The following is a 25,676-nucleotide window of genomic DNA, read 5'->3' as shown; positions in this document are numbered from 1 at the left end:
AAGGCCCAGGGCCAATGCTAAGGTGAAAACAGTGAAAACACAAACATGCGTGAGAGGACATTATATATAAGAAAACACTGTTAATTGGCATGACCTAACCTATAAATACATATAGGGCATGGAGATTTAAACTACCTTTAAGTCCCTAGTATATAATAGGGCGTGGCAGTTGTTAGACCTGGCATCATTGGCGTGAGTCTCCCTTCCATTTTTACTGTTTGCCTCCTCTGTTTTTGACATGTTTTTGATGGTTATATGCTTTGGACACTGTGCCACTGCTAATCAGTGCCACAGTGCAAGTGCTCCCTATGTTAAATTGATGTACTGATTAGTGACTCCATGATTGGGTTATTTGATATACTTGTCATACCCTAGTACAGTGCACCATGTGTGCCCAGGGCTTGTAAATCAAATGGTGCTGGTGGGCTTGCAGCACTGACTGTGCCACCCACAGAAGCAGCTTGTAAAGTGTGTCTTAGGCCTGCCATTGCAAGACCTGTGTGCAGTCTATGACTGCTGTGTCATCTTGGCCAAGTGCACCCACTTGCCAGTCCCTAAAACATCCCTTTGATTCATATCAGACACCCCTGTGGTAGGCCCCAGTTCAGGGTGCATTATAAGTATAAGGTAGGACATGCTCTGGTGTGTGTAGCATGTCCTAATAGTGAATTACAGCCATTTTCATTTTTCATTGTTCTCTGTAGGCTAGAATGGGCAGTCAGATTATTACATTCTTATAATCCTAACTGACCCAGGGAACATGATAGACATTTGAATTTGATATGCCTGAACTCAAAATAATAAAATACGTCTTTTAGTGAAGTTGCTTTTAACATTCTGTGTTTGAAAATACCACTTTTAGAATTGGAAAGTAGGTATTTTCTTGCCTAACTGTCCAGGCCTGCCTATGTTGAGTTGAATATTCTTTGTCTGGAGTTTGTGAGTGATAGGGCTGGAGGATTCCAGGAGACAGGCTGGGGCAGCCTGTCTCCTGAAATCCTGGAATATTGTGTATAATAATTGAATCTCTGGACCTACAGTTATATACAAAAAATACATGACGCCTCCTGCATGGGCCATGGGCTGAGAAGTCAGCACAACTATGATTTTTAGGGAGGGTCCCTTCTCTGTAAGCCTCTGAAAAGCCCCAGGCACCACATCCCCTGGGACCAAAGTAATATGTTTGGGGAAGAGGCATGGGTCCCCCATTCCGAGCCTCTGGAGGATCCCAGGAACACTATCTTCTAGGGCTGGTGTTTTTGTGAGGAGGGGTATCATGCCCATCTCCCTGAGCCATAGATCAACCCCAGGGGCCCCCTTTCCCAGGGACACATGTCTTGTTCCCTGCTCAGGAGAGTATGGGCAAGGAATATAAGTCTAATTCCCTGCCTGTACTTTACGCGGCATAAAAAGCTCAGCTTTGCTCGTGCATGCAGGAGCAGAAATAATAGCTGCTCTCTCCAGGAATGATCACAGTTAAAGAGCTGACTGTCACATCACCGAGGACAGGGGCTGGCTGGGGAGCCAGCAAGAGGACTGCGAGAACCTTCGGCCTCACCTATGGCCTCTAATGCTAAAAGTATTGTGTGGTGCGCTGGTTGGGAGCAAAGCACTGTTGTATAGTGGACAGCTCCTGTGCGGGCCTACTGAATGGGGCCGCTTTCAGGGTGTTGGTCAGGCCGGGGTGGCCCTGGGCTTCCCCTACAGCACCTAAACATAAAGAAGCTGTGGGTGAACCAGAACTGAAAATGTTAACTTTCAGTTTGAAAATTCCGGGACCCCTTGTGGTTAGTCTTGTGGCTGCCTTAAGTGGCTTGAGAAGTGTAAAATAAAGCTATTATAAAGTGTAAAATAAAGCCTTAGTTTCAAAAGTTTAATTGGATCTTTTTTGAAAGACATCACAATGACCCCTTGAAAAAACTAAAGGGAAAAAGCAAAGATAAAAGTCACAGTTCAAATTTGGTATTAAAGAAAACCTTAAAAATTCACTTGAAAACGTCAACCTAACGTAAATGTTACTTTAACTTTTGTTTTTTTAACAAATATAACATCACTCATGACATGGTCAGTGATATCACTCATGACTTCACTGATTACATCTCAAATGACATCACTGATGACATCATCGATGAAATCATCCAGTGACTGTGATTGCTTTGAAAAGTTTATGAGTGTTGAAGATATATACCAAGTTGTATTGGTGAATCATTGAGTTGATAAGTACCTGTGTGGATGATTCCGTGGGTGTGTGGCTTACTGTATAAGTGAGTTATTAGGTGTCTCAGTGAATGAATGGGTGAGTGACTAGGTTATGCAATTGTCTGTATCAGTCTGTCTGTTGGTGTCTAAGTGGCTGTATTGGTTGGTGAGTGGGTACATGAGTGGCTGTATGTGTGATTGATTGGTTGTCTGTGTACATGTATGGGCATATGAATGTCTGTGGGTGGGGTCGTATGTGTGTAACTGCCTGCATGGATTAGTGAGTGGGTGAGTCAGTGGCTATACGGGTTAGTGAGCATGTCTGTAAGGAGTACTATGGGCGACCGAGTATGTGTATGACTGTGTCAGTGAGTGAATGGATGTGTCAGTGGTATATGGGCAAAAAATTGCATATGTGAAAGGCAGTATAGGTAGAGTGTTGGAGTTACTGTATGTGTGACTAAGCGATTGTGAGAGTGGCTTTTTGGGTGGGTGTCTTTGTGTCAGTGACTGTATGGGTGAGTAAGTATATGTTAGTATATGTAGCAATAAGTAAGTTGGTGTGTGTGTAACTGTATAGGTGAGTAAGTGACTGTGTGACTGACTCAATGGGTGAGAGAGTAGGTGTGTGAGTAGTTCTGTGGGTGACTGAAAGTGTGTGAGTGGTTGTATGGGTGTATGAGTGGATATATAAGGGGCTGTATTAGTAAGTGAGTTGGTGTATGAGTGGCTAAATTGATGACTAGGTGGGTGTGTGTGTAGACCTATAAATCAGTGAGTGGGTGTGTACATATTGGAGCAGTTGTGTCAATTGTTTTGAGATTGGTAATTTGGAAGTTGGAGTGGGTGTATGAAATGATATACGGGGGTGTGAGTGGGTGCCTCAGAGATTCTGCGGATGATGTCGTAAGTGATGTCATTTGCGATGTTATCATTGATGTCATCAGTGATGTCTGATGACACTGACCACGTCATGAGTGATGTAATATTTTTTTTTTTTTTTTTATTTATTTAAGGATTTGTAAAGCACCTGGTGAGACCTGAAAATTGGCTGAGATGGAAGAAAGATTTTTTTATTTAGGGAAAAGCAGAGTTTTGAGCTGCTTGCGGAAACGCAAGTAGCAGGGTTCCAGCCGCAATATATGAGGTCATAAGTAGTGCATTGTGGGGGCGCGAATTATAGTTAGCTCAGCTGAATTTTTCTGGTTTTATATGAGCAAAATATCAGCCTAACTATAATGTCCCTATAAAATTAGTTTTTCTCTGTGAATTTCTAAGTGTTTTTAAATAAAAATTATTAACTATAACGCCCCTGCTTTTCAGTTTCTAAGGTTTATATATTACAAACCGTAGATTGTGAATGACTTGGAAGTTACAGATTTAAGATGGAAAAAACACTCACAGAAATGAGATCCCCATAACTCTAGATCCTGACCAATCCATAACACATGTTTTATTGCACTCCCAACAATGCTTGACAAACGAAGAATTTTTCTGCACATGAATGCATGTGCGTTCATGGTAAATAACGTTATATTGAAGGGTTTGCTTTCAATACTGTGCGCCTAAGACCTTTGTGTGCTCTGAACTAATTTACCTTCCTGCAACCATTGCCTAATCCGGCCACGACTTGTTGGGAGGCACCAAGTGCGTGCCGATTGACTTGTGTGTCAAAATCACAAATGCTTTCAATCTTACTAAACACAAGTTGGCCTTCAACTGAAACCCTTTCACGTTTCCTATTCCAGTGTGAATTTTCCAAAGTACTCCTTTTAGTGCAAGATTTTTGGCTTAAACTGGTTTTTAACCACAAACAGCTATGTATTTTCTGCTTGCATTTGTTGTTGTGTCATATACTTGTGTGTTATGTTTTCTACATGGTGTTTATTTTTTTTTTTCATTTCCTATAACACTAGCCAATGCGCCGTATTCATAAGAACTGCCACTGTGGTCTCTCCCAAGACAGAGCAATATTGCACCAAGCATGATAGATGCTCATGAACGAAGAGACATTTTAAGTTATTGGTAAAGTGAGCTAATGCCCAGTGCCCCAATCTCCCAAAGAGCCCCTGGGAAAGGAACTGTTATCTCTCTCTAGCTCACCTCAGTCTTTTTCTAAATCTGTATCCCTGCTTACCTCTACCGCTGTCTCTCTTTTCCCAGTGCCATTTTAAGGATTATTTGGGTCCTCAAAAAGACTTCTATCAACTGTGTAAGTGCATAAACCTGTTTCTGAAAGTTTGTTGGTGTCATATAGGCTACATTTAGCACAAAAGTGGGTAATAAAATTCTAAATTGTTATTAACAGGGGCCCAAAAAATGTCTTGCCTGGCCCAAAAAATCCTTAAGAAAACACTCTATGAACCAATGCAGATATTTGTGCAATGGGCTGCATACATAATTGATGTTAGTTGCAAGGTGTATAATATTGTGTGTGGTCAATTCTTGACATTTATTGTACAAACAAAAGCTATTGCTCACATTTGAGCGCTTAATGTTGTGGATTCTCCTAGATTAGAGTTGCCCCATTTGCTTCTCAAATATGAACAAGGAAAAAGGGAGGTGGCACTGTTATAAAGAGAACAACTACAGCTGTATGTACCTGTGAACATAAAGGCTTACTAGAGGAGCGGGGTGACATGACAAAAGTACCAAAAGTCCAAAGACAGAGGTGTCTGGAATAATGTTCCTCCTCCTCAGATGCATGATTGTGAGCCCTCCCAGCCTACTTTACATACAGCACATTACAAGGCTCTAACCGTGCACGTGGAGATACATTTGAAATTGGCATTCCATTTCCATTTTAAAGAAGAAGTTTTTTATTCATTTCATTTCGTTTGCATCCACAGGACTGTACTTTGAACACACTTCTCTGTTTAGTTCAGTTTTAGATTGTGGAGGCTGCTGCACCCTTTGACTCTATAATTCTGTCACTATGTGAACTGGCAAGGGCCTGCAGCTCCAATATAAGGTAGTCACAAAGCAGCTCAGCTTTATACATTCATGTGAGATGTATGGGACAAATGTGTACAGCAGCTTTGCTCAAAAAGAAAAAGAGAAAGAGAACAGAATGTTCGGATTTATTCATGAAACCCTCCTTCACAAACCAGTTTGAAAAACTGTGTAATGTCCATCAATGTGAACAGAACGGACTGCTTTTAAAATTTAATTTTAATATGGTCTTCTAATAAAATGGGTTGTTTAAGAAACAAGAGCTCAACTTCCATGATGCTGATTTGAACAACTAACTCAGAAACAAGCAGTACTGTATGATTTCACTCCAAAAACCTTAATAATAACAGTGCTGTGACAAATGGGTAGTTCATAAGGCTTTAACCCCTCCCATGCTGGTGACGAACCCCAGCTGTCACACTCCGGAGTGCTCACGTGCGGATGACGGCTGGGGTTCGTCACGGCCCCGCCCTGTTCTTTTGTTTACCGCACAGCGGAAAATCGCGGCCGCATCGAAGGGGTTAAGGCGCGTTGGTCCTGCATTGGCAGCAGCTCTTCCTCGTTTACATTTCATATTTAGCTTAATCATTTATTCCGGTTGAGTGCTTGCTTTTTCAGAGGTGGTTCTGTACTTTTTTTAATGCAACAGACAACTCTTGTATAGAAAATGGTGTGACGTGTGAGCTGGGTCCCTTTTAGGTGTCTGGGAGTGCTCAACTTGTGGATGGATTTTCTTACCTAGGTATGGATCTTGAATGTCAAGTATGAAAAGATAAATGCACAGAGTGAAGGATAGATTTACATGTATATAAATAGAACCTTTCTCTCTCTCTCTCTCTCTCTCTCTCTCTCTCTATATATATATATATATATGTATATATATACATATATATATTGCAGAAAACTCCCTCGCAGGATGCACACAGAGAGCACGGACCACAAAGCTGTTTTCAAATCCCTCTTAGTTTATTTGTATGGTCAGTAACAAACAAACGCTGGCCGCCATGGCGCGTTTCGTCCCTGCTGGGGGGACTTGATCACATGTCGTTTCACTACCAATGGCAATTCTTTAAATAGTGAATCACTTTTTTCATTTTTTGTTGATTTTTTCATTTTGTCATACTTTTTGATTTACCAAAACTATACTTATTGAACTGGCAATGACATTGATGTGCTGTTTAACTTGTACAGAAAACAGACCGTTATTAACATGACATAAAATTGCTGTTAGCAATAATTTATATTTTTGATATTAGTTGGTATAAGGCATGGAGTAGTATTTACTGCGCTAGGTTAAACACATACAATTGTTGCCTTAATGCAATTTTCGTTTCAAGTGACTTTGTATATATATTTATATATATCTATTACCTACAGGCGATAGCCAGTAGGTAGTTATAGTTAGGACCTATTATGCATAGAAAATCCGCAACATTCTATTGCCAATAACTTTGGCGCCGATTGATGAATCTTCTCGAAATTTTCTAAACTTTTGGCCAGCTCAGTTTCACTACTTCCCTAAAAGTTTGGGGGTGATTAGTCAAGTAGGGGTCAAGAAAAAGGGGGGTCTCAAAACGTATTCTCCCCAAGCAATTTCCCATAGGACCTTTAGCCACGGCTACAGCCCGAATGGCTGAACCAAATTACACGAAATTTGGCAACGAGGTAGTCCTCAGTTCAGATTTGTGCCTTTTGCTTAAATGGTGTTAATCTGTTCAGTAGTTCCTGAGAAAACTACGGTTAAAGTAATTTATATATCTATGGGCGCAGTGGATCAGCGGATTGTGCGAGAATTGTCATCGTACCATAAGCGCACCGTCCCGATCATGCGCTAAATACTAATTGGCTGTCAAGCGGTTGTAAACATTCAAAACCAGGAACTGTTGGCAGCCATTTTGTGCTTCGGTAGAAGCAAGGCTGAGGAAGTCAGTGGAATATGTGTGCAAAAGGTAGAAAGGGGGCAGGGTAGAAATAATTTTACCCTGTAGACCTGCTTAGGGGGTCCTAGAAGGGCCGGTGCATGTAGGGTGCACGGACTCTGCTGTAAAATAAATAAAATAAAACAGAGCTTTTTTATAAATAGCTCCTGGGGGTAAGGGCCCACCGTTATATTTTATGGGGGGCCCTTATAATTAGACCTGGGGGGGGGGCTAAATACCGGGAGCAAAATTATTACATTTTATCATTTTATGGGGGGTCTAGAGGGGCCCCCCAGGCCCGGGGATCGTCACCCCCGGGGCTAAAAAAAAAATGGTGGGGGGAGGGGTCGAAGGTCTCCAAAGCCCCAGGGACCACCACTCCCCAGGGCATCATGTATTGTGGGAGGGCCGGCTACTGCAGAGATTGATTTTCTACATGGGGAGCTACATGTTAGTAGCTTTCCATGTGAAAAAGCAATGCTGGCTCCCAAACGCATAGCAGTTGTGCACCAAAGACGCTGAATTCATGCATCCTACAGATGATGAGTCGTGCATGCTGCGCTTGCACACCAGGGGGTCGCACTGAGCAATGGCGGCTATCAAATGCGTAGAGGTTGTGCACCAAAGGCGCTGGATTCGTGCACCCTACAGATTATGAGTCATGCATGCAGCTCGTGCACACCAGGGGGCCCACTGAGCACTGCCATTAAGAAATAGTCCCTATCAGTAATTTCTAATATCCCTGTGGACCCCATCTCCTGGGGCTTATAAAAAATGTTGGGGACCGTGGGGGGAGCCACAATGCCCCCACAGTCATGTTGGCTCTCTGTGTCCTTCGGGAGCTGGCATTGCTTTTCTACATGGAGAGATGCTAAGTTGTATATGGAAAAGCAATCTGGTTTGTATTTTGAAAGTGAGAATAGATTTCACTGCTCTGTCTTTCAAAACCCAAACTTCGGGGCAGATGTATCATGATTCCGATTTGCGAATTCTAAATAGCGATTTTTTGCGAATCGCTATTTAGAATTCGCAAAATGGAATGTATGTACAAAATCGCTATTTTTTAGCGATTCCTTAATATTCTTTATTTGTGAATTCGCAAATAAGGAATAATTTCCAATGCATTCCTATGGGCTAGGAGGCCCATAGGAATGATTTATTTATTTATTTATTTATGTATCTTGTATAGCGCAAACAGCTACCCAGCAAAGGGTTTCCCGGCACTGTGATTCAGTAGTAGTTAATCGGGCGACTGACTTAGATGTTGAATAGCCAGGTTTTTAAGGCCTTTCTGAATTTGATGTAATTAGCCTCTGAGCGCAGAGCTTGTGGCATGGTGTTCCACAAGGAGGGACCAAGGTAGGCGAAAGATTTGCCGCCCATATGTGATAGTTTTATTTTAGGAACAACAAACTTATTAGCTGTTGCAGATCTCAGAGTCCGAGATGGATGGTAACATTGTACCAGATTTTGTAGGTACTTAGGGGCTTTGTTTGTAGAGATCTTGTGCATGAAGCATAAGGACTTGAATTTAATTCTGTTCTCTATTTTTAGCCAGCGCAGCTCACGTATAACTTTGGTGGTGGGTGAATGGATAGGAATTTTTCCTAACAGTCTCGCGGCAGCATTCTGCACAGTTTGCAGTTTGCGGACTGTGGCTTTGTTGGCTCCCAAATATAACGCATTAGCGTAATCTAACCTTGATGTTATTAAGGCGTTAATGACAGTTGTGTGGTCCGGTAGCATCCAACAAATTTTCTTTAACCACTTCAAGATGACAAAGCAGGTGGCCGATGTTTTGACAGCTTGCTGGTGCATACAGAGTGTGTCATTGACAATAAAGCCTAAGTTTCGGGCCTGGCTAGTCAGAGTTGGAGGAGAGCCCATTACAGAAGGCCAATGCTGGGGTCCCCAGAGTTCTTTATTTTTTCCCAAAATGATAATTTCGGTTTTTTCACCGTTTAGTTTCAGGAAGTTTTTTTGTATCCACCCTGCAATTTTCATTAATCCTGAATTTAATATGGAGGGATTATTGTTGCCTGATGATGGAAGGGAAAAGAGAAGCTGAGAATCATCAGCGTAGGAAAACATCATTAAGCCGGTCTCCTCAACTATTTTTGCGAGCGGGCTCATATATAAATTAAAAAGTAACGGACTTAAAATTGAGCCTTGTGGAACTCTGTGTTTGAAGGTGTGGGTTTCAGAACAAGCAGATTGGGGAAAAAACTTGAAATGTTCTGTTCTCAAGTAGGGATTTAATCCAATTTAAGGCAGAACCACAGATGCCAAATGAGTGAAGAGTCTTTATTAGTACCGCATGTGACACAGTGTCAAATGCGGCACTGATAGTGCAATAATTCTCAAATTTCGAATTCGCAATTTGCTAATCGCAATTTGAGAATTATTTCAAGGGTGCAGGGGTGTCTCAAAGACACCCTGTTGCACCGCTGAAATTTACATGTGTGTGCATGTGGCACACATACATGCCCTATGGGCATGTATGTGTGTCACATGCCACCCTCACAAATGCCAAAAAGGCATTTTTTAAAGAAATCGCTAATTACCACCAACTACAAGTTGGTGGTAATTTGCGATTTCTTAACACAAATTCGCTATTTGAAAAAGTTACGTACATCTCATTTAAGGAATCGCGAAATTTGCGATTCCTTAACTCCATGCGCGCTAGCGGAATTCCGCTCCTGCGCTGAGTTTTCGTAAATCGCATGTTACGTGACGAGCTGGGCTCGTCATCAGCGTGCGTGGAGGTTGCGCCATGACGAGCCCAGCTCGTCATCAGCGTCGAAGGGGTTAAATGCTTAAGCAAAATAAGGAATCGCAAATTATTGCAAACAGCAATGTTGAGAAAATCATCCAGTAAGATAATGAAGGATTTGAAGTCCATTTTCAGTGTTTTTTTTTTTACTTTGCTGGCGTTAAAGCGACGACAATTTTAACTCTGTTTTTGTAAATATGCCACTAAGTTTTGTAATGTCGACAATCTCATCTTCCTTTTAAATTGGCACAAAGTATTTATTAAAGTTCATTGTGAATCATGAAGCAACATTGTCTAATTGTGATTGATAAAGACGTGAATGAGTTGTGTACTTGTTTTGCTCATAATGTGCATAGGGGTAGATTTATAAGTTCAGAGCATTACTAACGTATCACTTTTAAGATGGGAAAAGTGACGTGAAAGTGGTGCAAGGGTGTTGTAAATCTGGTGTGGATTTTGAAAGAGAGTAGAGTACATCTGTAGGGTAAGTGCAGGTTAGTGTAGGGGTAACAATTACTTTTCTATGTCAAGTGGGGTGTATCTGTAAGGTAAGTTCATGTTAGTGTAGGGGTAACAATTAGTATTCTAACTCTAGGGGGATGCATCTGTACAGAATGTGCTGGATAGTGTATCAGTAAAAAAAAAATCCAACCCCAAGGTGGTGCATCTGTAGGGTATGTGCTGGATAGTGTATGAGTAAAAATTAGTATTGCAAATTAAATGGGTTGCATCTGTGGGGTATTTGCTGGATAGTGTATGAGCACAATTACTATGAAAAAGAGAGGAGTTAAAGGAGAACGAGACAAGCACTTTCACGGTGAACGTCGAAGAAGAGAAAGTGACGAGAGATGATTTGTGACGTGTTTAGGCTTGAGAGCCTGGTTAACCATTAAATGGGGTCTGGTAGTGAAGTGCGTACTTATTCTGAAAAAAGCCTTTTGGGGTCTTGAGAAAGCAAGTCATCTTTAATAATTGCGTCTCGCTGTGTGTACTTGCAAGGTCATCTGATTTGCTCGTAGGTTGTGAAGCATTGTAAGAAGACGTATTACCGACCAATCCCTTTCCTTGCGCAGATTTTAAAAAACCTTTGATTGGTCGTTGTGTGGTTAACACTACCTTCCTGATCCTAATGTTGATTGGCTTGTTTTTTCTATTTGAGGTTCCGATACCCTCACCATGTGCGTAGCCCATTTTGTGACGCACTCTATTTTACAATGCGTTTCAAGAACTAGTTGTAGTAGGGTGGTTTTAACATAAACTGTGTACTCTGCTTTTTAGTTTGTTGACTGTAACGGTATTTAAAAATAATATTCTATTTTTTATTCTATCATAATTGTGCTGACTTTTCTCCTTTAGCGTGGAGTACTTTGTCCTTTCAATAAATGTATAATTCTTCAAACCATCCTTAAAAGAAAAATGCACAATTTTTGAAAATATTTTTGTCAAATCTTTTATATTTATCAAACAATTGAAATGCAAAATCTTTTTTTCATTCATTGTTATCAAGCGTTGCACCACATTTATTTTATTTTATCATAAGCACTCATTCCTTATGTTTACATTATTTAAGTGTTGCCGCATCATCTTTATTTAAATGTTTGGGCTTTTTTTACTTTCAAATGAAGTAGAATAGAAGTGCTACGACAAACACTCCCCCACTACTTCATCTTTCTTTTTTTTATGTGCACTTCATGTCAATATTACATTTAACAATAATTTTTTAAAATGGAAAGAATTATTAACATTTGAAGACACAATTCTTCAAGAATGAAAATTGGGAAAAGCACTACTATTTTTAGCCCATTTTCACTCTAGAAGATATAGAGCATTTTCCTTTATTTCAAAGTATTTAGTCGATAGTTTATTTATACTACATTTTTCAATCATGAAGAACTACTTGCATACCAAAAAAAATATTATTTATTAATGTATGGCATTCTCGGTTGAAAGTCATCCAACTCCAGTTGAAGGATCATAAAGTTATATATAAATTAAAATCTACATTAACAATATGATCCCTCTGTGGAAATGAAAGATACATTGAAGTTAATGCATCGCTGCTAGTCATCACTTTGCACGTAGTAATTCCTTAATTAACATATATTACTTGTAATTATATTCTATTTAAACGTAATCATACCACATTCAATAATCATTTAAATATTTTTGCTTTGCTTTTTAAAATATCAAACATATACCCATTCAGATAATTTACCTCTCTTCGATATTCTTTCCTTCTTTCATCCAAATTCATCCAACTCCTCTAGAAGGAAGATAATGTTTAATGTATTTTTAAATATACATTAACAATATGTTCCCTCTGAGGAAATGAAAGATATTCTGAAGATGCTTCCGCAGACCCAAATCATTACCTTGCTCGTAGTTTCTTCACCCGTATTAATTCTCTGAAACAAAACTAATCATCCCAGGGGTGTGGTTTATATACATTTTGGTTACTTACCACTCTATGGGATCAATGTATTGCTCTTCCCACTTTTAAGTCACGTTTTTCAGTTTTGAGGTGTTCTCATTTCCACTGTTTTAGTGCGTCACATGTTTATGTAAACGTGCCTCTTTCCATAATTTTTAACTTTCGTATAATTTCTAAAATGCTTTATTTAAACATGTTTTTCTTATTAAAGCATTTTTTAAAGGTTACTTTTTTTAATACGAGTATTAACATTCATACCCCTTTATTCCCGGCTTATTATTCTAGTAACTTCCCTTTTTTTGTAAAACTATTTTTAATATTCTTCATTACCGTAAACCCCTATTTTCCCTGCATCCTGTGCAAGAGGTACTCTGTATTAAACTTTATATGCGAGTATTAATTTATTTAATTCCATTACTCTGAGTTTTAATACATTTATTTATCTAATATTTTTAATCTTTCTTTATACACTCCAAAGGATACTGTTATTTGTGTTAAATAACACTATGAATCAGTGTCCATTTGGCAAAATTGAGAGATTGATTTGGTTGGTTGATGTGTTTGCAGTTACATAAGCACGTATACTCTTGCAGTAAGCCAGGCTTTAGGGTATGCAGTGCTTCAAACTCCTATGCATTATGCATATAGTGGTGTAACCACCTTCACATTTGTGCTTCAGGCCTACACTTCCCCAGTCAGTATCTATATACTCCAGCAAACACAGTGTGAGTGCTGTTGCAATTTCAAAAGGACTCCTTTGGTACCATGTAGTAATTCATTCAGTAAAGTAAAAGTGAACTAATTAAGAATTCACCCAGTGTCTTTACTTATATTAATGTAATCATTCAGTCAGTAAGCATGTACTCATGCAGTGAGGCCGGCTTTAGGGAATGGAGTGATTCAAAGTGCTATGTATTATGAATGTAGTGGTGTAGTAACCTTCACATTTATGCTTGAGGACTACAATTTCCCACTCACTAAACATACCAGGTGTCTCCAACTAGTAGCTTGGGAGCTACTGGTAGCTCACCAGCACCCTGAAAGTAGCCCATAGAGGTGAAACCAAACCAAACCAATTCTCATTATATTAAAGAAGGTAGCACTGCTCATTTCACTACCCTTAACAGTTACAGACAGCAAAAGCAATGGCAGGGCCTGTTCATAACACTCAAACATAAACTGTGGTGGCGTATTAATTAATCAATTAGGGTTGTATAGAGCTCACTACTCACCTGTGAGGGTTTCCAGGCACTGGGGGAGTATGTGGATGGGATTGGTGTTGCTTTGGTCATTCGAAAAGGCAGGTGTTATGGTCTTGCTGAATCCTTTCAGTGTGGGGATTTATCTGATGCTGAGGGGGAGTTCATTCCAGGTCTTGGACATGATGTACAAGAAGGGTGTGCCTCCTATCTTGTTTGGTGAATACAGAGGATTTCGGGCAAGGCCTGGTCAGCGGAGTGGAGGTTTCTTTTGTGGGTGTAGATGGAAATTGGGGTATTGGAGTCGGTGTTGTGGAGGGGTTTATAGGTGTGTGTGAGTAGCTTGAAGGTCACTGTTTTTTTGATGGGGAGCAAGCGGAGTGCTCGTTTATGCTGTGTAATGTGGTCTTGTCGTGGGATGCTGAGGATGAGTCTGGCTGCGGTGTTCTGGACAGTCTGAAGTTTGTGGAGTAGAGATTTGTTGATTCCGGCATAGAGGGCGTTCCCATAGTCCAGCCTGCTGGTGATGAGTGCTTGGGTGATGGTCTTCCTTGATTCATGGGGTGGTCCATTTGAAGGTCTTGCTGAGTATGTGGAGGGTGTTGAAGCATGTGGAAGTTGCAGCGTTGGCCTATAGGTCTGTCACATGAAATATGTTTATGCATTTTAAATCTAAGTTGAGGAGACTTACTGTTGTGGTAATACCATTTGTGGCACACTGCATGTGATGATTTCAATTTTACTTGATTAGAAGCATTTAATATTGATTAACATTTTCCTAGCATTCTGCTGATAACTTCATTTGGAATTTTTGGGGGGTTACTATTGACAATTGTGCTTAGGTTGGTGATAGTGTAATGTTAATATGTACCCTCAGCACAACCCTTACACTTCACAAACAGCACTACACTACCTTAAACCCTAAACACTATCCCCAGCATGAACCTCTACAGTACATTAACACCACTGTACTACTTAAACCCTAAAGCACTATCCCCTACAGTAGACAAACACCGCTGGACTATCCTAAACCCTAAAACACTACCTTGAGCACGATCCACTACACTACACAAACACCAGTGTACTACCCTAAACGCTAAATGTACCATCAACACGACACCCTACTCTAGACAAAGACCTATGCACTACCTTAAACCCTAAATCTATCCCCAGCACAACCCGTTCACTACACAAACACCACAACACTACCCTAAACCCTAAAAACTACCCCTAACAGTTACAAACAGCACTTCATTTATTTATAGAGATAGTAACGCATAGTTAGTGTTATAAAATCACTAATACATGTATACATTTATCTATACAGTTACTGATGCAATCGCTGAGTCATATGTATACTTTTTTATATACAAGAAATGTCACATACTTTGCCTTTTAGTTTTGTACTTTATTGCACATATACTATTGAGAGATATATTTGCTTATCACCTCACCCATAAAGATGTTAACTCACCAAAACAATTGTTATAACATGTAGTTTTACCATCATATACCTACTGAATCAACTATTCACACATCTTTAGGCAGTCACACATCCCCCACCGAACCACACACACATTCATTCTCCCATACATATACTTAGTTAATTAATCAATAAGTAATATAGACTTTCACGTAGCCAGTAAACAACTGGTGCAGCAGTTTACAGAACAAGTGTCAAAGTAATAGAAAAATTCACACGGTTTAGTCACTATTCAATATATTTAATGAAACAGTATGCATTAGTCAAGTAAACAATCAATCACACTGCTACTAAACCCTTCATCCAGATTTTTTTTATATCAACTCATTCTTTAATAAAGATTTTTCTATATATAATACATATTTAGAGTCAATCATTTTTATTGTGTGGAGAAGCAATCTTTTACACAGCCCAGCTGCCTACATCAGCTTGCTGGCAGGGCGTACTTTCATAGCAGTTACACAGCGTTGGGGTCCACAATACGGAGGGCGAACCCGCTGAAGAGAGCAAAGCCTAAAGAGCAACCTTGCAATGCTTTAGCCACCACTTTTAATCAAAACAAACAGAAGACACAAAAATAAAATCCCTACCCCCACCCCTCAATACCCCCCAACCCGCTCCGCACCAGCATCGAACTCTACCATCCAACCTCCAGGACCCGCCCATACTCCTATCAACAGGCAATCAATCAATATTTGTGGCCCCCTGAGGTTCTAAGGGAATGAGTTGCAGAATTTGCAGATACTTCGGGCATGTTACTTCTCGCAGGTCCTCAACTGCCAACCTGCTTACCGTCCCGGGTTTCAGACTTAAAACTCGAGGGGGCAAATCCCTGGCGGTACTGGGAGCAAAAGCATGAAACACTCTCCCCACCAGCTGAGATTACTGGACAAAGAAACAGACTTCAGCAAACCCCTAAAAACCTGGATCTTTAATCTCCAAGACACAACTGCCAGAAGCCTAGTGTAATCCGGGTCTCGGTCAAGTAAGCATAGAGACTACCTAACATCTGGTGGTCTTCTTTTGGGCGCCTAGATGCTCCTTGGAGCGATTGCCGCGCGATACAAATTGGCATTTACATTACATTACATTTAGAAAGGAGTCACAAGAACGGACCCCAGGTCTCTGCGTAGTCCCTGCCCTTCCCAACCATACCCAGGGAGAGGTGCTTCATAGCCAAAGTGTGCCAAAGTCTTAGTAACCAATCCCTTGGGTCTGTAATGACCGGGGAACCCCACTGCGCTAAAAGGACCTGTCGCGCCGCCAACAAAGCTAGTGCAATCTGTCTACCCTTCAGTGAGCGCAAGGGAGAGTACATAGGGTGGGGAAGCCCCAGCAGCTCATGTTCAGGGGCCCGGGGAAATGTAATCTGAAATGCATCATCCAGTTCATCCAGGACGGCCTCCCAGTACCTCACCAGCTTAGGGCAATGCCACAGTAAATGCACCAAAGTCCCTGAAAGGCCACACCCCCGCCAGCAGAGGCTTGATTTCACAGAATCCCATGCCTTGATGTGCCCCGGGGTATAGTACCAATAGGCGGCCATTTTATAGGCCGATTCGGTACCTGCAGTGTTAGAGGCAGTGTGGTGCATGCGGTAAGAGATAGATTACCACTCTTTTTTCGTCAAGGGGCGCCCCAGCTCTGTTTCCCAACGGACCTGCGCCTTCGTTTGCTGCTTCTTAGGATGGTGCAAGATCATCGCGTACAACTCAGATATGATCTTGCGGTCATCTTTCTTACATACTAACCATTTTTCAAACACCGACAATGGAAGCAAAATTGGCTGGCTGCGTCACCCAGTGGGCTAACTGCAAATAGGGGAAAGCATCAGTCTCCGGTAACTGAAAGTACTCCCTCCATAATTGGGCGAATGGAATCAGACCATCAAGGTCAAAGAGAGAGCCCCACCTCTTACAGCCTTCGTCACGCCAGCGGTGAAAGAATGAAAACGCACACCCCGGCAGAAAATCCAGATTATCAACAATATGAGTAATCAGAGAGGGAAAGGTAGTCCACCCCCTGCGCTGCCCTAATTGTTCCCACGCTTTGAGGGTCGGGGAAGTCACAGGGGAAGAATACAGGCCCCACGCCCTATGCTTACGCAGTAGCCACAACTCCTGCCAAATGTTTCAACCCGCTACCATCTGGCCCATAAAGTTCCAGTGCTTGCTAGACAGGGGCCTGTTCTATTCTGCTATGTAACGGAGGGAGGAAGCTTGATGGTAAGCCGTCAGCAGGGGAAACCCCAGCCCGCCCGCTGCCTTCGGGCCGTAGTAAGGGACAGTGCAACCCGAGGCAGTTTATTGTTCCACAAAAACCTATTAAGGAGCCCCTGCAATTTCCAGAGAGCACCTGGCGGAGGAGTCAAGGGCATCATTTGGATTAGATAAAGGACCCACGGAAGCACAGTCATTTTCACCACCGCCAACCTCCCGTACCAAGCTAAGTTGAGGCAAGACCAGTCAGAAAGGACCTTAACAGTCTGGTCAATAAGCAGTCTATAATTAAGAGACACCGTTTTAGCGATGGAGGGGGACTATCGGAATGATCACTGTTAGGCAAAATCTTGCCGCAATTCTTGCACGTCGGCCTCAGGGATGGACACGTTAAGGATGTGCGATTTAGAGAAGTTTACTTTAAACCCCGCTAACTTTTGGAATTCAAGGAGTTCCATGGACAAACATTGCAGGGAGGAGTGAGGTTGGGTGAGCGACATAATGACATCGTCCACATATAGACTAATCTTATAAGTGTCAGCGCCAAACTTGATACCCGTGATCCCCACGTTAGACCGAACGCGCTCAGCGAAGGACTCCATAGAGAGTGCAAAAAGCCACATAAAGGCACCAAACCCAGCTCAACAAGTTGTCCCCTTCCCGAAAGCCTTCAGAGTAGCAAACAGATAGTCCCAATCAACCCGAACAAAGGCCATCTCCTCGTCAATAGAAAGCTATGGATCAAATCCGTGAGGTGAAGTAGGCGCTTGGTATTATCCCCCCTCCCCCCCCGGCGCGTTGGGATGAATTCTGCCTGGTCCGGGTCGATGATCCCATCCATGAGGGGGCTGAGTCTCGCAGCCAGCACACCTGCGAACAGTTTCGCGTCTATGTTAAGCAGCGAGATCGGTCTATACGAACCGCAATCTTTAGGGTCCTAGCCTGGTTTAGGGATGACCGTAATCGCTGCCTCAGCCATGGAGGGAGTCCCCTCCCCTGCTTCAAGGAAGGAGTTAACAAGACGGGTTAAAAGAGGAGCCAGTTCCACCTAGTACATTTTATAGAATAGGGCAGAGAAGCCATCTGGCCCCAGGGATTTAGCTACCTTCAACCTGGCATGACCTCCTCTATCGGAATAGCAGACTCTAGTGCATCCGCAGACGTCTGACACAGAGGCGTAACGCCACACGAAGCCAAATAAACCGCTATTCCCTCAGAGGCCCCCTCCTCCCGTCAGTATAAAGTCTGATAGAACTGCCGAAAGGAGTCCACACTGAGAGCATCAGTGGAGTGCTCAACTGCTTGCGAATCTCTGATGAAATGAACAGTTGCCAGATGAGTTTGTGACCGCAAATTGTGCGCCAGCATCTTCCACCCTATATTCCCACGAAGGTAGAATAAAAGCTTGGGCAGCTCTATCAAGATCAAGGTGTTTTAACATATGTCTCTACGTCTCCAACTCCCTCCAGACCCTCGGGCCCCCGTCCTCATCTTTGTCGCCTCCAAGCCACCTACCTCCTTCTCCAGCTCAGCGCGCTTATCTTTGCGCAATCAAGAATACTTTGCTGCAAGAGCTATAAACTCTCCCGGCACCACCAGTTTCAAGGCCTCCCAGACGGAGGCTAGGGCTGTACTCTCCAGGTCATTATCATCAAGGTAGTGAACGATAGTTTCCTGTACCCGCGAGACTACTGAATCCGAGTGTAGCAAGGAGTCTTGAAGGCACCAGCCAGCCAGCGGCGGCAGAGCACCATGGGAGGTGAGCAAAAGCAGGATGAGGGCATGGTCAGCAGGGAGCGGGGCACAATGTCAGCTGAGGAGAGATGAGGTAAGAGGGAAGATGTGGCCAAAAAGTTGTCTAAGCGCGCATACATTTTGTGGGCTGCAGAGTAGTAGGTGTAATCGCGCTCTTGGGGGTGCTGAACGCGCCATACATCATGCAACCCGCCCTCCAAGAGCAACTGCGTCCCACCCTGGGACATTGCCCCCGCCTGATGGGACCGCTGCTCAGACCTGTCCACCCCGAGTCCATCACAATATTCAGGTCACCACCCACCAGAATTGAGGGATCTGGCGATGCTAACACCTCGGAAAGGGCCACCTTTAGGAAAGGCTCCTGTCTCTCATTCGGAGCATAAATAAACCCCACTGTGAGCTGTGTCTCCCCCCATTGGATGCGAACGGCCAGAAACCGCCCCTTAATGTCTACAATCTGAGAGAGAATCTTGCAGTGTGCATGCGCGCTGAAAAGAATCGGCACCCCATGTTTCCTAGCCGGACTTGAGAACCATATTTGCAGCGGGAAGCGTTTATCTGCCATCCTCTTAACATCTTTAGAGAGGAGGTGGGTCTCCTGCAATAGGCACACATCCCCACCCACACCCTCTAGGAGGGAATGGATAGCTGAGCGTTTAACAGGGTTATTCAAACCCCTAACATTGAGGCTTACAAGCTTTAAATTCCTACCCACGATACTTACAAGGGGGGAGGGTAGCCACTGCAAGTCCTAATGCCATAATCCCTGGGGGGGGCCACAGCACTCGTTCGGTGCCCCGGGTCCTCGCCTAAGTCCCCCTGTAGCTGGTGTGGAGCCCCCAAAACAACCCCAAACCCCCCCCCACACCCCTCCCTAACCCCAACCACAGGAAAATCCCACATGAAACAAAACACAGAGCTCGCCAAAAGCAACATCAGCCCGGCGAGCAGGCCCAAATAGCAGGAGCACATGGCGCCTCCACAACACCCCTCTGATTCCTGATACAGGACACGCAGAACTCCGACGACATAGAAGTGCAATAATCAGTCGTTGGAGAACCGGCGCCCTCCGGCGCCAGCTACCGACCAAACTAATGGGCCTCAAGCGACCCCAGGGCTATCAGTTACCAGTGCCACGGAGGTAACAGCAGCCTCCCTCTCCAGCTGACTTGCGGACATATCCGGCTTCGCCGACGTATAGGGCTTCCCTACACGCTGCCATTCCGTGGAGCGCCTGCGCCACCTAGCAGGTGACCCGCTGCCCTCGGGTGCGGAGGAGGCCAGTTTCAGTCCCAAAATCTCAAAGGCCGAGTCCAACGACCGAACCTGAATCAGCTTGCCATTAAACTTGAAGATAAGCCTAAACGGGTGGCCCTATGAGTAGGGGATGCCTTGTTCTCGCAAATGAGTGGTAATGGGTTTAAAGTCCCCATGTTTGACAAGGGTGGAGGCCGCCAGATCCAGGTAAAGTGCTGGATGGTGGCCCCGGACCTGTATGCGGTTGAGATCCTGATCTCTCCAGGGGATCTTTTCTTTGAGCTGAAAGTAGTGGACACATACTAAAATGTCCGTGGGGAGCAGCCCTGGCACGCCGCAGAAGGCCAACCCGTTGGACCCGATCCATCTGGATGTCCTGGACCCCCTCCTCACCCAGGACGTGCCGAAACAGGGCCTCCACATACTCACGCAGGTTGTCTCCCTCGCCCTTCCACGGGACCGCCCTGATTCTAATATTGTTCCGCCGGGAACGGTTCTCTAAATCCTCAGCGTGCGCCTGAAGGTCTAAATTCTGCTCCGTGAGGCGAAGAACATCTTGCTTATGCTGGTGGATGTCCCCTGCGGTCCCCAGGCCATGCTCCTCCAACGTCGCCACTTGTTCCCCGACAGCGTCCACATCACGCTGCATCTCATGCAAATCGGAGGAGAGCTGTGAGCAAAGCTCCATGATATCTTCTTTTATGGTGGAAAAGAGGCTCCACATAACAGCTTTGGTTGTTGGCACCTTCTGCTCCTCAGAGCGTGGTGATTTGTCGGCAGATGAAGAGGCAGGCTGCCCCGCCACCTTCTGAAGGAGATCATTGAGAGGTTTGTCCCTCTTGCTCTGGAGAACTGGGCGTGGCAGCGCAGGGCACGCCTTAAATCCCCGGGTTCACCTGCCTTGTCGAACAGAGACACAAGACACTCTGTTGAGCGTGCAAGCCAGGTTTATTAGCTGCAGCCAAGCACAGTTATCCCAGAAGTTACACACAAGGTGGGTTCTGAGGAGACTGCCACTTCAATCCGTGGCGCACAATCTTTTATAGGAAACACATTTACAGAATTCACTCCTTACACATACAAAACGGACCAATGAGAAAAGTTGGAAAACAAGCTATCAAGTATCCCAAATACACCCCTTTCTCAGACCCCGTGTGTTACCCCTCCCAACAATTTAATCAGTAATGGCTGCAACAATCCAATTTGCAGTTGGCAGGACGTATTTTTGTACCTCAAAGGATAGCTGTATAACAAGAGAATACAAGGAAAGAATAGTGAAGGCCAGTCGGATAAGATAATGTGAGGAAAGAATAGGAGAAGGCAAATAGTCAGTCGAGACGGGGATCAGTCAACCCAGACATGGATTAACGAACTCGGCCAGACCCTGACATCGGTTTCATAAACAAGGGCAATAGATTTATTCTTTAACTGAAAGGACACACAGCAGCTGGGAAAAGCAAAAAGATCACGTTCGCCGTGCGGCCTGAGTGAGGGCAACACAAAATGGCGACGAGACACAAAATAGCGGCTAGATACGGGACGAAGTAAGAAATCAAAGAACCTCAGCTCCTGGCAGCCGCCATCCTGCGCCCAAGAGGGTCCCACACTCCAAAGCGCTAGGAAAGGGCAAACGTGGTACCAGACCCCAGCAGTTGCAACTGAAGGCCCACACTTCAACACCTGCACACCAGTCCATCCGCTAGCTCCGTACTCCAAGGCGCGACACAAGACTCGTGTCTCTCCGGGGGGGAGGAGGGAATCCGCCCGATCAGTGCTCCGGTCAATGCAGCAGGGGCCGGAAAACACCGCTGAGAGGCCAGGCAGGAATCGCTACCTCAGGTGCAAAGGGAGCAGAGGGGAAGGGGAGCCGGCAACTCGCCCGCAGCGCCACACCTCAGCTCCTGGTGCCAAGGTATGCTGCACCGCCGTCCGCCGATATGCGGACCGAAGAGGCGGCCTAAGCCCCCACCACCACCTTAGGGTGAAGATGCAGTCTCAAGTGCCCCCAGGAGAACAGACGCCCTCCGTGCGCTTTTACAGCTGCCAGGCAAGGTGGGCCCTTTGCAGGTGCTAAGCCAGCAAGATGTCGCCCGCCGATTTGCGGGCCGATTTCAGGTCCCCTACTCCCAACAGGCTGCTCAAGTCCTCCGATGAGGGCACTCACCCCCATTGCAGCTCCACAAGCCTCACCGGCACTGCCCTCCGGGCTGGGTCCACCGCTGCACACACCAGGCCCTGCCTCTCTGCCAGCAAGCACGGGGGTCTCACCAAATGGCCCACACACCAGCAGCCCCACTAGGGCTGGAAAGACTGGAGGGACGGTCACGCACTCTCGCTAGGCCCCTTGGCCGTCTTACGCCCCTTGACTGAGGCCACGGCCTCAGCTCACCAGCCTCCTTCTCGCGCCGGTGCCCACCGCTCGGCGCTCGGGCCTCCTCCGGCCACTCTGCACTGCTCCGCGACGGGGCCCAGGCAGCTCTAACAGGCAGCACGATCACCCGCTGGCGGCACCTCAGCAGCAGCTCCACTGAGTCCCTACGTCCAGGGGCGCAGCCAGGCACCACAGGTCACCACTGATGAAGCTGGGGCGCCGAAGGACAAAATGGCGCCTGCGGCCCAGAGCCCTCGCCGCCTCCGCTACCCCGTCTCCGTGCTGCCCAAACCTTCACCCAGGTAAGTCGGCCGCCGCCTCTGACACAGCGGCCACAGATCTTCCACGCCGCAGCTTCCACACCAGGTAGCTGCCCTCGCAAATGTTCTCACCCTCCAAAGGCCCCGGGCCTCCGCCGCTTCAAGGCTGCGTGTCTGCAGATGGCGGTACGCCACTCCGGGCGCAAAAAGGGGGTCCCCACCCAAAGATGGGATGCAAGGGGAGGCGAAGGACCCCCATGGCCAGCACAGATGGGCACTAGTAGGGTCTAATTACAAAGCGATGCACAAGCGGTGCTGAAGGGACTGTAAAACACGTCCTACTCTGCCGCCATCTTAGCCACGTCCCCCAAAAATACATATTTAAATAATAAACCAAACCACATTCACTGGATGCTGTCATCAGTGATGTCATAAGTGTTGTCATTTGAGATGTCATCAGTGATGTTACTAACCATGTTATGAATGATGTTATATATATATATACGTAAAGAGCTGCGTATGAAGGTGCTGTATTTAGGAGAAAAAGAAAAGTCGCGCAGGGTAACTTTTTTTCTTCTTGTAAATATGGAGGACCCACCTGCGCAAACAGTACGTCACAAAAAGTGATGTACTGGTGGAGCAGGGAGCTTGTTAATCTGCCGCAGAATTGCTTTAATTTCTCCTCATTTTTTTCATTCAAATATACGCTACAATGCGCATCATACATTGTAGGAGAAAAATGCCTTTACTGATTGTTTTTGTGCAAGAAGGTGTGTCTTCCTGCACAAAAAGAAACTCCACACAAGACAGATATTCCTGCACCATGATGCAAGGGTGCCTGTATCACCCACCACATGCGTGCAGTTTAAGCAGCAGTGGGGAGGGAAGGACAGACTTCCAACAAATGTATGTACATATGTTGAATCGGTGTCCTTCGGAAGTAGCTGAGCATGCTGTAGCTAAAGAGCTTACGGTGTCATGGTACAACACTTCCTTATAGTTCTGCAGTTATACATTCATCATATATGACAAATGCATTCCTTAGTCAATTGTGCAGTACGTATACATTTATGAAAACTTTCACACATTAGCATATACATTTAGATCTTTCTTTAACCAGAGTAGTTAGTTCTGAAAAGGACATATTTTTTGTACTTTTATCTTTTTTGTTTATTTTTAGATTTTTTTTATTTTTTCTGTTTTTTTAAAAACAAAAAAGTGAACAGGACAAACAAAACCATGAACTTTGAGAGAATAAAAAAAAACTAGCATTGATGGTTATCAATTGCTCTGCAAACTAGGTCTACTGATTGCTCCCCATAACAACACTTTACCCAGTGCATTCTAACTTTCTCAAATTGGGGATGTATGTTTGGTGGCGATGTTGAAGGTGATGCCACAGAGGTACTTGGTATTGCCGGTGGTGGAGGTGCATTTTTGTGCAGCCTTCTATATTCTTCGTGAGCATAGTTCACAGGATGCTGGGATTGGAGGTGCTTGCGCATACTAGCAGGGCCACAGGAGTATTTTTAATTAGGATCTCCTCTGGACCGCACTGCCTGGCAAATCTTGCATGTTACTTTGGTGGCATTACATTTCTTTTGTCCCACCGGAAAAGTACAACATTTCCATTCGATGGATGTGTATCATTTGGGAGGGGGAGGTTCTGGTAGAAATTGTTCAGTAACAAAATCATTAGACTCAGATGATTCTTGCAGTGGTGTAGCCATTTTTGAATCCAAAAAAGAAGTTCAGGTTTCCAATGACGAAAAAGTGAGCTTTTTCTCAGAACAGGTCTTCTCTTAAGGAAGGTCTAAGAAGAGTGATTATAATGGGTGGGGTTCTCCAATAGTTAGAACAGTAAATGTTATCAACCAATTAAATCTTTTTTTGGTCACATGGGATGCGCGTTGGTTGCGTACACGCAGCACGCATCTAGCGCGACTTCTCTAAATTGCATTTAAAAGTAATTTCAGTTTATGAAAACTAAAATAGTATTATTTTTTCTCCTTTAATATTTATATTAAATTTATTTATTTATATATATATATATATATATATATAGATATATATATATATATATATATATAGATATATATATATATATATATCTATATATATATATATATATATATAGATATTACCTACTGGCGATAGCCAGTAGGTATATATAGTTAGGATTTTTTCTCTATGGAACTTTTGAAAATTCTATGTCTAATAACTTTGGCGTTTGTGGACGGAATCGGCTGAAATTTTCAGGAAAATGGCACATTTTGTTTTTGAACAGCCCCTGAAAATTTGGGGGGGTTCCGTCAAGGGGGGGGCCGAGAAAAAAGGGGGGTCCCAAAACGCGTCCATTCATTTTTCCATAGGGCCTTTGGCCTCACTTTTAGCTCGAACGGCTGAATGGATTTACACGAAACTTGGCAAAATTATAGGGACTGTTAGCCCGATGTGCCTTTGCTGGGTCTCAATATATGTGCTCCAGTGGATTTTGAGGAATTAACGTTTAAAAAAAACAGATATATCTGTGACAGCGTCCCAGATAGCGCACCAGATCACGTACTTTTCGCGTAACGGAGCTTTGCGTAGCGAAGCTGATTGGCTCTCCGGTGTCTGTCAACATTCTAAACAGTCCAGTGCGGCCGCCATCTTGTCTCTCGGTAGGATCGAGAGACAAGAGGAGGAGAAAAACGAAGGGGGAATTTAATGAAAGGGGGCAAGGTAGATCCCTCTTGACCCCCTAGGAATGATGTTGGGGTTATTAAAGGGTCCCGTGGGGCAAAAATTAAAAATTTGATTTTTCGCGGTAGAAGCGCTTGTCGGTTCGCGAACCGGGTCGCAAACTGGTAGCGAAA

This window comes from Lissotriton vulgaris, chromosome 6 (assembly GCF_964263255.1).
Source record: "Lissotriton vulgaris chromosome 6, aLisVul1.2, whole genome shotgun sequence".
In the NCBI taxonomy this organism is placed as follows: Eukaryota; Metazoa; Chordata; class Amphibia; order Caudata; family Salamandridae; genus Lissotriton; species Lissotriton vulgaris.
This window is presented reverse-complemented; position numbering follows the sequence as displayed.